Genomic DNA, 13,898 nt, shown 5'->3' on the forward strand with positions numbered 1-13,898 from the left:
AGGTGCCAGGCACCAGGACCTTTTAACCAGGTGCTAAAGCAAAAGTTGATTTTTGCCTTATTTAAAGAAGCCATATTAATAACTGACGGTATAAATATAAATGAATACATGTGTTCTTCATTCTGCGGTTTTTTTCCAATTTTGTTGGACAATTTCTTTGCTTTAATTTTATACAAATCTCTAGGCTTCTGGCTATTTATATAAGGATCATATCTCTTGATTCTGCTTTAGATTACTAAAATATTATGAGTTTTTAATTTTAAACATTTTATGAGAAATGTATCTGTAGTTAATTGATGGTGAAATAATGATTGGCAAAATGCTAATGCGAAAGAAAATGCCTTTTCTTGATTCTAGAAAACATTTATTCACTTTCAAAATGTGGCAAATCTAAACCCCATAACTATAATTTTCATGAAATTGTAATTTAGCCCGTTTTTCCTTAATAAGTGTTGCTTGTTTTCCTTTGCATATTTACATAGTCATTCTCAGATATAATTTTCGCGCTTATGTTATTTAATTTTTTTTCTTATTATAATTTTTCCCAGCTGCTTATTTTCCAGGCTCGTGTCTTGCACGGGAATGCGCGTATTATTAATTTTAGTGTTTTAGTTCGCCGCATTACTAACATTCTCTTACACCATATGATTTGATTAATCCTGAAAACGTGTTCTGTTTATTATGAAATTAAGTTTTGCGCTTTATTTTAGACATATTTATAGTTTTTTATTGCGTCTCTAGGAGAAAATTAGGTAATGATTAATTATGTTTTTTACATAAATTGTGCATAATAATGCAAATTTGACGTCTAAACAAAAGCAAATGTTTAATTATTTTACATCTGCGCACTCAGGGAAAGAAAACATACTAGCTTAGTAAAATTAGAATACAGTGTTTCTCAATAAAATTATTATTTTACAGTAGTTTCCACTCAATAACTTTGATTCCGATGTACTCGTATCTTGAACGTTTACTGTAATTTATAATTCAATAGAATTCTATTCCGTTTAGCATTGGTTCCCAAATTCTACAGAAAAATACGATCTATTTGCCTGAAGTCGGCGATATACATATAAAGCAGTAAAAAATAATTTAGAAACATTTAAAGTTAAAATGAAATTCCGAAAAAGAAGCCTTTCATATCTTTTCGGAAATTGTAGAGAGAATTATATGGATAGCTTTATTGAATTTTCTGTGCTGTATCAGTGTTGTTCTTCTTCTATACTTGTAAACGTACGTTTAGTAACGGTTCCCAAATTATAGAGCAAAATACGATCTGTTTGTCTGAAGTCAGTTGGTGATATATAGAGCAGTAAGAAATAATTTAGAAACAGTTAAAGTTTAAATGAAATCCAGAAAAAGAAGCCGTTCATATGTTTTCGGAAATTGTAGAGCGAAATATATGGATAGCTTTATTGAATTTTCTGTGCTATATCAGTGTTGTTCTTCTTCTATGTTTGTAAACGTCCATATTTGAATAAGACAAGGAATAAAACTGCAGACTATCAGCGGATGAATACAATAATGCAAAATGCGAAGGCAAAAAGAGCGGTGACAATGAAATTGAACAAACTCTGTCTTTATATTCTTAATATATTTTTTTATTTTAAAACTTACAGTTTGACTATTAAATTCAGGCGTACTATACACCATCAACGAATGTTATGAGTCCCAATGTCTTTTCGTGTTATTTGCAATTATCAATTGGCAATAAGTATGTCATTAAATTTATCCATATGAGAAATAAAAGCTAATACTTCTGAGCAATTTAATGGCATTTTGAAACCATAAAAAGGTAAAAATTACAATCTCAACACTGCTTAAAGTAAAAAAAAAAGCGAAATCCTGTAATCTTTACTTAAAATTGCATATTTATTGGGTGATAATAATGATAATTCTTCTCTGCAGGAGCAGAATTTGACACGAATTTACGTCATTACGTCAAAACGGGCGTCTCGAATATTCGCCGAGTGTGCTGACCACTCGACTACGAAGGCATAGTAAGAAGGCGGGAGAAATACCTTATATGTTCTCTATATGATTTTTCTGCTGTGTAAGACAGTAAATGCCATTTCGAATATAAAATAATTTTATAAATGGAACAGTAGCTATTTTAAACATTCAATAGCGACTATCAGTAGCAATTTTTCCTGTAATAAAGAACAGCACAGCAATCCAAAAAAAGTGAAAATAATTATATTATATATTGGAATTATAATTATATCGTGCGCCATTATATTTAATTTTTTGTTAATTGGGAAAAACTGAATCTTAGATTGACTCAAGTTTTATAAAAAACTCTGAGTATTTCAAGGCAAAAAACTCATCTTTTTCTTCTAGAAGGAAACTATTCTGCACCGCTATATTACATGACATATTCTCGACACAATTTTCGCAGAATAGTTTTCTTTGATGATATTCGCTATCAAACATTTCAAAAATTTTAGAAAGTAGTAAAAAATCATTTTCAGTATACAATTATTATCTGACGCGTAATCGCTATCAAATCCCTCAAAATTTGTAAGACGTTTATGCAATTATATTATGTAATAATGTTTATGTAAATAATAATTTTCAAAGTATAGTTGAAATTTGATTAACCTTAAAATTCAAATTAGCGTCCTTCTTCGCATGTTGTTAAAACGTATATTTTTATGGCACATTTTATTTCATTAGAGTAATGAATTCAAAGTCCAACTATGTATAATTAATTACTTTGTTTTTTATTAGGCAACAGCAAGTGGCAAGCAACTAGTACATGCTGTCGTGATAGTTGAAGGAGACGTTTTGTGATTAGACTAAGGGTATGAAGAGAAATATTAGACTAAGGGTATCAGTACGCAAGAGAAAAATAGGTGATACGGAAAGAAGCAAAGTATTTTTAACTATTAAATTCAAAAATTAAAACACAAACATCCTGACTGAGTTTCATAAATTTATGCGATCTGAGCTTTGTTTAAGAGTGATGGTACTAAAATTTTTCAATAGTTGCTTAGATGGTACACGTTAGTCAAAAGGTTGAGAACTGCTGGTTTAGACGGTAGAGTTGTTATTAAATTCTATGATAAATAAGAAAACATTCATAACCAAACACTCGAAATATTACCATATGCCAAGCGCGATGAACCTTTTTACCATGCTTCGCAATCTAAAGATAACATGCATTTTAAGGCGGTATGTTACGATACTAACTTATCAACTGCAGTTGTCAACATTTCAAAAGACACTGATAAGTTATTATTACTTAAACGCCTTGAAAACCATTTAAATGGAACCATGAGGAGAAACGTAATAGGACTGGATCTGAACTATAAACATTGGTTTCTCCCCCCCTGGGAAAATATCTGGTTGAATGATTTTGATGCGTAATTGACAGTACTGTCGGAAATCGATATTTTAACTTTAGAATATTTTGCATATAACCTAGACTTAGGTACATGCGATTTTTGATTTTTCTCATCATTAAAAAGACTTTCTTAAAATACCTACTTAATAGGCGACTTTCATAAGATAAGAAAGTGAAATAAGGTACGTCTGTAGTACTAAAGAGCGTGTCACTAATAGTTTATTTCATATTTATGATATGTTTATAATAAATTACGAACAGCGTTTTATAATCGTATTATAAATGTAAAAAAAAAAGTATTTCAGCGTAAGAAAAGTACAGGATTCGTAAAGTCAAATGAGTCTGAATAAAAGAATCTACTTTCAATCATCGTTCATACTTTCAATAGTATCTTTTTTGTCTTCTTTGTTAAATGATTAAGTATCAATAATATAGGTAATGAACACTTGAGTAGCAACCGTTCATTCAAAGTTATATATATGTAGTCGTACGAACCTTTTATCTACTGACATTAACAACGTTTTATTATTACCACATCAGTTCAATGAGCGTGTTGAATTTTCTCAGTCAAATATCAAAATATGAAAAATGTTTTAAAGTTTTCATGAATGCATACTTTTCATGAAAGCAATTTTTATATCCTTTTACTGTATTTATTCCCTCCCTTCTGATGACACATCAGCGTACTGGCGTTCTTCAATATTTGTTTTCAGACCAGAAACTAAAGTATGGGGCTTTGTTCCGAAGCCTGTGCTGGCATGCTATGGAAGCCATTGAGAGAAATTTGGTTCAGGCGCAGGTGGTGTAGCAGAAACATTCTGAAGATAAATGCTTTCTGCTACCGGTTTGTGAAGATCTGATCCAGTAGAAGGGCACTTAGGGGACTGTCTGAACATCTTAATGTGTCAGTAAATGGTTGGAACTCCCAAATCTAGAATATTTATATATTTATTTAAAGATGCATTTCTTTCTAAGCTGAAGACAAATAAATGCATAAATTATCCTGAAAAGGATATTTTAAAAAGTTGTGGAACGATTTTAATGTAAATTAAATATTTTAGTAAAATTACTGTTCATTTATTATTTGAACCAAATTTAATCGCATTTTGATAATGATTCAAAAAACCATCTTTGCATTAAAAATTTTAAAAATTTATATGACACTGGTGTTTATTAAATATAATTAATCCTTGAACAGTTCTTCATAAAATAAAGTTGAGCGAAAAAAAGCGAAATTATTTCTGCCTTGATGATAAAGTTCATGATAGAGCTCTTTTGCAAATTGTTAGAGTTTTGTGCAAATTTCATTTCATAGGACTATGTTTATGCAAGTTAGTTTTGAAAAATTTTGCTTTAAGGAAAATGAATTATTAAACCTTATTATGTAAATGAATCTGATTCTTTACCTTTATCTTTTAATGATTATCTTAATTATTAATGAAAAACAATAGGAAGCATAAAACTTAAATTTAAATTACAATATGAAGCATAAAATACAGAAAATGCCTTCGGATTTTATCGCTAGCTAATTAATGATTAATCGATGGGCACTGCTGACAGTGAAAAGAAATAATTCCTTTAGTTTCAAAACTTGCCATTTTCTACCTGGATATCTTAATAATATATTTACATTAAATATTACGATGAATATTATGATGGTGTACGTATCGTTCCAATTTTAGTATATGTACTACCGAAGAAAGTACATAATGATGCAAGTAATTGTATAAATCATTAGATCAAGAACTTTGGCAATGGATAAAGAAAAAGTTTAAAATTATTAGGAGCAAAGATTTACAATTTACGAGGCAAATAAAAAGACTAATTTCTCTCTTACCGCCAGCATTTAAGCTATGTGATTGCATAATATGCTAAAATATTCGAGAATTCATTTGTTTAGTCAACCCGGTTACAAACTTAATAAACATGGCTCATGAGAAACAGACGGTGACTTCAAAATTTCTATTAAAGTCAGTAATTGATAGTAAAAAGGTTATGCTTGCCAACACTGTGTCCATAAAAGCTTGACATTACCTTTATTAAAAATTTTTTTTGAAACATTTGCTTTACTTATATCAGCTTCATGAGTTTTAATTGAGAGTCCTAAGTGGATTCATGAACTATTTAGACAGTATACCGATAGCAAAATGTTAAAATCTACAGTTTGGGGTGAGAGTTCTTAGGACGAAGCTTCAAAGAAATTACTGAAAAGTAATAGTAGTTAAGAGAAATTACGGAATAGTAATAGTAGTTAAAGTAATTAGTAACTGTGCTGTTCGAGGTATTTTAGGCGTACAGAGTAACTGAACAGTGCAAACGTTGTTAAGAGCAAAAAGATACTGCTTACTGTTTTGATTATTTATATATGACGTGTGTATATTCATGTATATATAATCAAAACTTGCATGTACTGATTATATGTATGAAATGTAATTTCTCATACATTATTTGTTTTGTGCAGCCGGGTCAACAGGAATGAGACAAATTTTGGAATATAAAGTGGTAGGTTTATTTTAGCATCCATCTCGTAAGCGTTCTCCTCGTACCTTGAGCAGAAGCCCTACTTATACATATGTGTACGTCACGAGGCTCCTCCAATCAGCGATATTAATTGAAATCACGAGGTGACGCTATCTTCTCATCAGGAGTGTTCTTAAGTACTTTATGTAATATGACAGATTTATTAGTTTGGCGATTTGGCGGGCGCCAACAGGTTAATATATTTTATACTAAAGAAAGGATTTCGCCAAAATTTAGGAACAGGGATGCAATTTAGGTAGAGAATCGCCAACACATTATTAAGCAATATTAATAGAATTTAATTTAATCAATTGATTTAAAAATATCATTACAGATTATCCCCCCCCCATCTGAAAAGGCTTGCAGTCGCGGCCGTCGACCCAAGACAGTCCAGATAGTGAGAGCAGAAAATTGAGTTATTAGGAAATTAAGTGAGTAGAAAAACTGATTGGATTTACCTATATACCACACAAAATGTTTACATAAAATATGACATAAAATATTTGAATATAATTAATACAGTATATAAAATATAATAAATGATTAATGAAATTATAATATAGTAACTAAGTGCAGAACAAATAAAGCACTAATAACATATTGCTGGTTAGCTACGCGGCAATAGGAAATATAGGAAATAACTGAATTTGTAAGTTTATATCTTAGGGCATGCCATTCACAGTTTGTGTATGAGTCCGTACAATCATTAGAGTTGTCATTCAGGCTCATCTTCAGTCTTTTACTGGTCTTTGGAGATCTCCGGATCATTTAATTAGCGCTAGAATTATGGATTAGCATTGGCACTGAAAACATTTGAGTTTTTATGTCACGATACTAGAGCTCTTATACTCTTGTTGAAAATACACATTTTTCTAGGTTTTTAACATATTTTGTCACTCTATTTTTCTCTTATTAATGATAACAAATTGAATGAAATGGATGAAATTTAACTTCCAACATCCATACCAGTTTTTTGTACACGATGCTGCAGAAACATAAAATGAAATTCATAAGTTTCAACAACTGAAATTTAACTTTGTCAACTGTTGCTACAATTTATAACACAAACATAGGAAAACATGAGCTCAAGGAAATGTGAGGGTATAGTACTCTACTTGTAGTATAGCCTCAATTGAGTGTTTCCCACACGGAAAGTGCATTGAACCTGAAACTCAAGTTTGAAGGAACCCAGTAAAAGAAAAGAGCAGACAATCTTTTCAGACACTAAGAGATAAATCAACTATTAAGGGGGAAAACAGGATGAAAACTAAAAGAAGGGTTATGGATACTTTATTGATTTATAAATTTTGATTTATTCATGATGTAATTTAAAGTTCTCGGGTGGATAATAGAACCTTAATTTTGACGCATGTACAATCTCAGTTGGTTTCTTCGTGTGAAAATTTTCCCTGTCGATTTCATAATTAACTTCAGATAATTTATTCATATTCTGATAAGGGCCTGAATAGGGTGAAGTCAATTTTCTAGTATTTGGGTATTCAAATTCCTCGTAAAGGACAAAATCTCCAGGTTGAAATTTTGATTCTACAAATCTGATGTCATATCTAGTTTTATTCTTTCGGTGGTATTCGATGGTTCTTTTCTTTGCTAAAGCCCTTGCTTCATTTAAGGAAGGGTATTTATTTTGATCAATTGGAGATTCAAAAGGGAGGTTACCAAATAGTAAGTATGCTGGGGTGAACTTAGTTACCGTATGAGGGGAGTTGTTATATTCGATAACAACTTGCTCTAGCACTTTAGTCCATGGTACTTTTTTAGAAGAAGAATTTACTTTACATTTTAGTCGACTTACTATTCATTGATTTACTCTTTCTACTTTACCATTTGTCTGGGGATGGTGAGATGAAGTTAAAAGTTGTTTAACATTATGCTTTTTAAGAAATTTTTTGAATCTAGAGGAAGTGAAGGCTGCATTCCTGTCACTCAGAATTTTTTCGGGGACTGTTCCCAATCGGAGTAACAAATCTGGGAGGTGCACTTTTGATTTGTTGATTTTCGCTAATCTGAATAAGCTTATGGACAAGACTACAAGAGATGGGGTCAGAGGGTGCGTTGATCGTCATTAAGGATTTTAATTCTATAGGAAGGCCATCCGTCAGACCCTCCAAGATCATTTCATGAGTTAAGATTTATTTTTTTACCAATATCTTAATTTTTTGCGAAAATATTGCGTTATATCCTCTTTATGATTGTACTTGTAATTGGCAAAATCACCAAACGTAGTTAAAGTGGGGTCGAAAAAATTTTCCTTTAAAATTTGGACTAATTCCACATATTTAGTAATTTTATAGCAGTTTTTGACATATACGCTAAGTGCATTACCTTTTAGATATCGAGCTACATTATTAAGCTTCCACGTTTCATCTTTATCTAAATGAGTTTTGTTAAAGTACTCAAGCCATGAATTTATATCCATATCATTCTGCGCATCAAAGGGAGTTATACTTGTTTCAGGTTCAGCGCTAGCTGCCCTTAATGAATCATCAGGATCAGAGATGTTTTCATTAGCCATTATTCTCTTAATAATACTTTCATAAATAAAACTAATAATACTTTCATAAATAAAACTAATAATACTTTCATAAATAAAACTAATTAAAAAATAATACTCTTTAAATTTTCCCAAAACAATATTAAAACCAAAATACATCCTTTAAATACCAAATTTAAAATACATTTATACCAAAATAATACTTTTTAAAATTTTCAAAATAAAAACACTATTATTAAATCAGTAATTATAATTCAATAGTAATAATATCATTTGCATCGCCAATCTTTTTACTAAGTGCTTCTGTTTGACTTATTGTGACGAGAATACGAGTGATGAAATCGACACGAAAATACACATTTTTGTGCACTCTTGATTAGAATTTCGCAAAACACGATCAATCACCACACAAGCACAAAGCTCTCGAGAGCAACACAGAACGGCGTAGACGTAGGGAAAGATTTCCATCCTCAAAAGTAGGTCAACGGTAAGAGCACATTTGATGAACGACGAACTTTCGATGGAAACACAAATCACACATCACAGGGGGCAGAAGGATGCTTCTCTGGACGTAAAATAATCTGCAGAATACCAGAATACAGGTAACAGAAGGATGATTCTCTTGAAGCAAGAACGCCTAGCGAAAAATGTAGAACATAGAAGTCGCACAGCGGCAAATTCATCTAAAGTGCGTAACATTTTATCCGTATAATCCTTGGGGTATCTTCTTTTTTAGATAATCCCTTTGAAGGTGGTATCCTACCGGCTTTCTGAAATGTAATTTCTCATACATTATTTGTTTTGTGCAGCCGGGTCAACAGGAATGAGACAAATTTTGGAATATAAAGTGGTAGGTTTATTTTAGCATCCATCTCGTAAGCGTTCTCCTCGTACCTTGAGCAGAAGCCCTACTTATACATATGTGTACGTCACGAGGCTCCTCCAATCAGCGATATTAATTGAAATCACGAGATGACGCTATCTTCTCATCAGGAGTGTTCTTAAGTACTTTATGTAATATGACAGATTTATTAGTTTGGCGATTTGGCGGGCGCCAACAGGTTAATATATTTTATACTAAAGAAAGGATTTCGCCAAAATTTAGGAACAGGGATGCAATTTAGGTAGAGAATCGCCAACACATTATTAAGCAATATTAATAGAATTTAATTTAATCAATTGATTTAAAAATATCATTACATGTATATATATGATGTAAATATGTATATAAAATATAAAATATCTATCTTTCAAATAATAAATTAATAATGGTCCCTTAACTTCCGTTTTCATTTTAAAAATAACAAAGCAATAATTCTTCTAACTAAACTCCCAGCAGTTATGATGCGCACTTATCCATGAAATCTGAACCCAACATCTCGACATTAATCTGTCATGTAATCTGAAATGGTATAAAAGTAATTGCGTCGCATCCCCTTTTCTTCGCTCTTCTGCTTCTTTTCGCCGTATTGCCTTGTCGATAGCGACGCAGAGTTTACTCTTCCAATCACATCCATGGTTTAAGAAACATAAGCTGTATAAAACTGTGGGATGCATAGCGAACCCATAGTGCCGATGTCCATTATCAAGGAATAAAATTATGGTTTCTAAATCAGCGGCCACTTCTGTCTTCTAGTGTCATCTTTCTAACTACGTAGTAAATTCTCTTCAAGTTATAATGCAGAGAACCATCGTCACACTGTTGTATACTTTCTTTTTAGTCTTGTTACACGTATATATATATATATAACTTAGGAGATAATATAATCAATTAATCAATATTGTTTAAGAAATAATTATATATATATATATATATATAATTGCAAAAAAGCTAGCAAACCAAATATCATCTTTTGATTTTCCATTGATGTTGCCTTTAGAAAGTAGCAGCAAATTAAACAGCCGCATTCCTTATCGCAACATTAGATTATATATAAATTAACTTTTTATGAACGAATTAGGATATAACAATCAATTACGATAGCACTGATTATGCAACGAGAAGTTTTCTGGGCATGGTTTAAAACATGCCAACAGGCAAAATGGCAAAGAAAGGAATTTGCACTTTTTAACTTTTTGATATTGTCTTTAAAACTTTTACCTGGTAGGATTTACTTTCAACAGAACATGGTAGAACACAGTTAAGCATAGTTACTGCTTTATTTTTACTAATATTAAATAAATGAAATAATAACTATAGGCAATAGACAAGTATCGTCCGCTTGTAACACAAGGAACTTGAGCCTCCAAGGAAACCGTCTGTTTCCCACCAAAATCTTGTAGTCGTCTGCTGCTTTGCAAGCTGCGCTACTCATGATTCTGCTAAGTTGAAGTAGAAGTAAATGGATTTACTTTCAACAGAACATGGTAGAACATGGATTTGCTTTCAACAGAACATGGTAGAACACAGTTAAGCATAGTTACTGCTTTATTTTTACTAATATTAAATAAATGAAATAATAACTATAGGCAATAGACAAGTATAGTCCGCTTGTAACACAAGGAACTTGAGCCTCCAAGGAAACCGTCTGTTTCCCACCAAAGTCTTGTAGTCGTCTGCTGCTTTGCAAGCTGCGCTACTCATGATTCTGCTAAGTTGAAGTAGAAGTAAATGGAGTGGAAGAATCTGCCTCTACAATTATAATTGCATATAGGCCCATAATGTATACATACAGACACATACACAGCGCGCGTTATGCACATATTACACACACATGCATATTTAAATTCAAATTTCTAAGTTCTCTTACATTAAATAAATAACGGACTTCAGTTAATTTACTTGAAAAGAAGCACTTATTTTTTGAAGTGGGTAGGGTGCTATAAAATATGAACAGTATTTTGCCTCGGTAATTTATATCGAATAAATTTAAATCATTATGTGTAATTCTCTTACGAAATTCATTCCCCCTAGTGGGAAAAAATGATTTGAAATAAATAACGGTAAATTTTTAAGAAACTAGGTTTCAAATCGTGAAGAAAAACTTCGTTTCTATGGAAACAAATGCAAAGGATAATAAGATTATGTATTTAATATCCTTTGAGGCTCTATTTAGTTAAAAAAGAAAAATGAAGTGTTAAATTCCCTGTAAAATTTAATTTTTTCATTCAATCAAAAACGAAAAAAATTAAGAAGTTAGCAAGTAATTAGTGAACTAAAAGTTCAGTTAATAAGAAGATTCTTTTAAAATATCTTATGATCTTTTTGTTTTGGATGGAGGAAAAAACATTTCTTTCTCTGTGTCAGTTTTGGAAAATTAGTATGTGCATTATTATATAAAAGTGCTAAATTATTATAACTTTAAATAAAATATAAAACTGGTATTCGCATTCATTGAAATCCCTTCGAAGATTCTCGTATTTTTCTAAATTAATAATTGTTGAATTTCTCGATTTCAGAATAAAAACTTGAAGGAATTAAGAGAGTTTGCAAATCTAATAGTATATTTTCACCGGAGTTATTTATTATAGTTTCAAGTAATTTGTGTTGATCTTTACATGTTTACAGTGAAAAACATAGTTAGCCAGAACAAATGACCACATTAATTGTTACAGTATTATCTTATGTTTAGAGCCAAATAAACAGAGTAAATTTATGTGTTGTTGGAAAAGTAACGTTACCACCATTAGGAATATAACAATTTTTGAAATGAACCGCGGCTCCCAAGGCAGTTCTGATTTGATAGGAATCTGAGTGTATTGTGTAATTTCCGAATAACTCATCCAATTCCAGATGGTTGTGTCTTCAGAATTACAAAATCGTTATAAAGTAGCTAGCCCTTTGCAAAGCAGTTAGTGATATTTTAAATCATAGTTTCACCCAAAATTTGTGGTTGACTAATCGTTTTCCGACAATCCTTTTATTCAACTCTTCCTTTTCTTGAAAACATTTGATTATAATCTATAGATAGAAATATAATATTATCTGAATAAGATGCATAGAATGAAAAAAAATGTAAAAACGTTTTAGGTATTTTTGTCTTCGTTTTTCATCAAATTATTAATTAAAATTTGTCATGCAATACGGAAACGGAACAGCATCGATTAAAGGTTTCTCAAACCATTCATAGATCTGACAAAGGATGGATAGTATCACTGTATGCCCAGCGGCAAACACCGTGTCTACAGAAATTCTTACCCGACCTTTATTTTCACAACTGTTAGTACTAGGCATATACTACAAAATAACTACAAAAATGTTTTAAATGGAGCAAAGTTTCATGTTTTGCCATTTATGGAATTAAAGAAGTCAGTTTTATGACATTTACGAAATCTAACTTTTTTTACGTTTTTCTGGTCTGTATACTTATATTCAGGGACGTTTTATACTCCTTATGAAACTTAAACATGAAACGTTTGACAAAAATTGACTGAGACATTTGGTATTAAGTCAAATATCATATTCAGGGGCCGTACACAAAATTGAAGAGCACAATGTTTGCATTTGTACCTAACTAAAAGTAAAATATCAATTCAGAAAAAGGTTTATGATGTTAAGAGATTAAGTGGCGAGCATTTATATGCAGAATATCAAGAAGTTTATTCAGCATAATTTTTATCAGAATAGAGATCTTTATCACAGCATCTTATAGAATTCCTGTTTTATAAGATGGATGTTCGTGAGAAACATAAAAAATGAGGTTTCATACTTGTTACCAACTCTTTTCTTTAAATTTAAAAGTTCCAAATGAATCTTTGCGTTATTTAAAACATTTTTGTAATTAGAAGTGTGTGCTTACGACGAACGCTTGCAAAAATAAAGGCCGGGTGGGGATTTCTGTGGACGCGGTGTATATTGAAGGAATAAGCTACATGAATGTACTTTAAGTCACTGGATATTATATCTGTAGTCAAATATATAGAATATTAGACTAAAATTTATAACTTCGTTCCCTTTGACGAAAGAAGTAAACCAATATGCAACATGGACTAACATATGCAAAGATTCGACTGAAATGGTTTAGTAATGCATTTTAGTGATGCATGAATTAAATATTTATGTGATAAAATAAATATTTTAATTTTTAAAATGGTTTTGGGCAGCTAAATATTTCAAACGTGCTATTATTACCACTTGTTTTCTAATACTTCCTTATTGCCCCTCAGAACGATGACGCCCTTCTAGATCTCTTCAGTCGTTACGGGTCGCCACGTAAATGAAAACGAAAGTTTAAAAGAAAGAATAACTAAATATTTTTTCTTCTTACATTCCGTGTTCTTTATGTGCCAATATACAAACCACGCCAGCAAAGAATATTACAATTTATCCCATTCCTAATCTTCTGTCACTAACATGTAACAAAAATGCGATTTCTGAGTTTAATCAGTATTTTGTCCTATCCTTCATTTGTACACGGGACAGCATTGCCCAAAAATCTGGATAAACTCAAACCCGCATTCTGAACGCTGTGAAGAAAGCGAGAAAAGATATTCTAGAACAAGAATGGTATAAGATAGGGTATATACATAAAAAGGCACACAAATGACACACAGAACATGGGTATTGAGAAAACCAAACTT

This window comes from Stegodyphus dumicola, chromosome 4 (genome assembly GCF_044657685.1).
Source record: "Stegodyphus dumicola isolate Sdum_Otavi_A_Nest chromosome 4, ASM4465768v1".
NCBI classification, from domain to species: Eukaryota; Metazoa; Arthropoda; class Arachnida; order Araneae; family Eresidae; genus Stegodyphus; species Stegodyphus dumicola.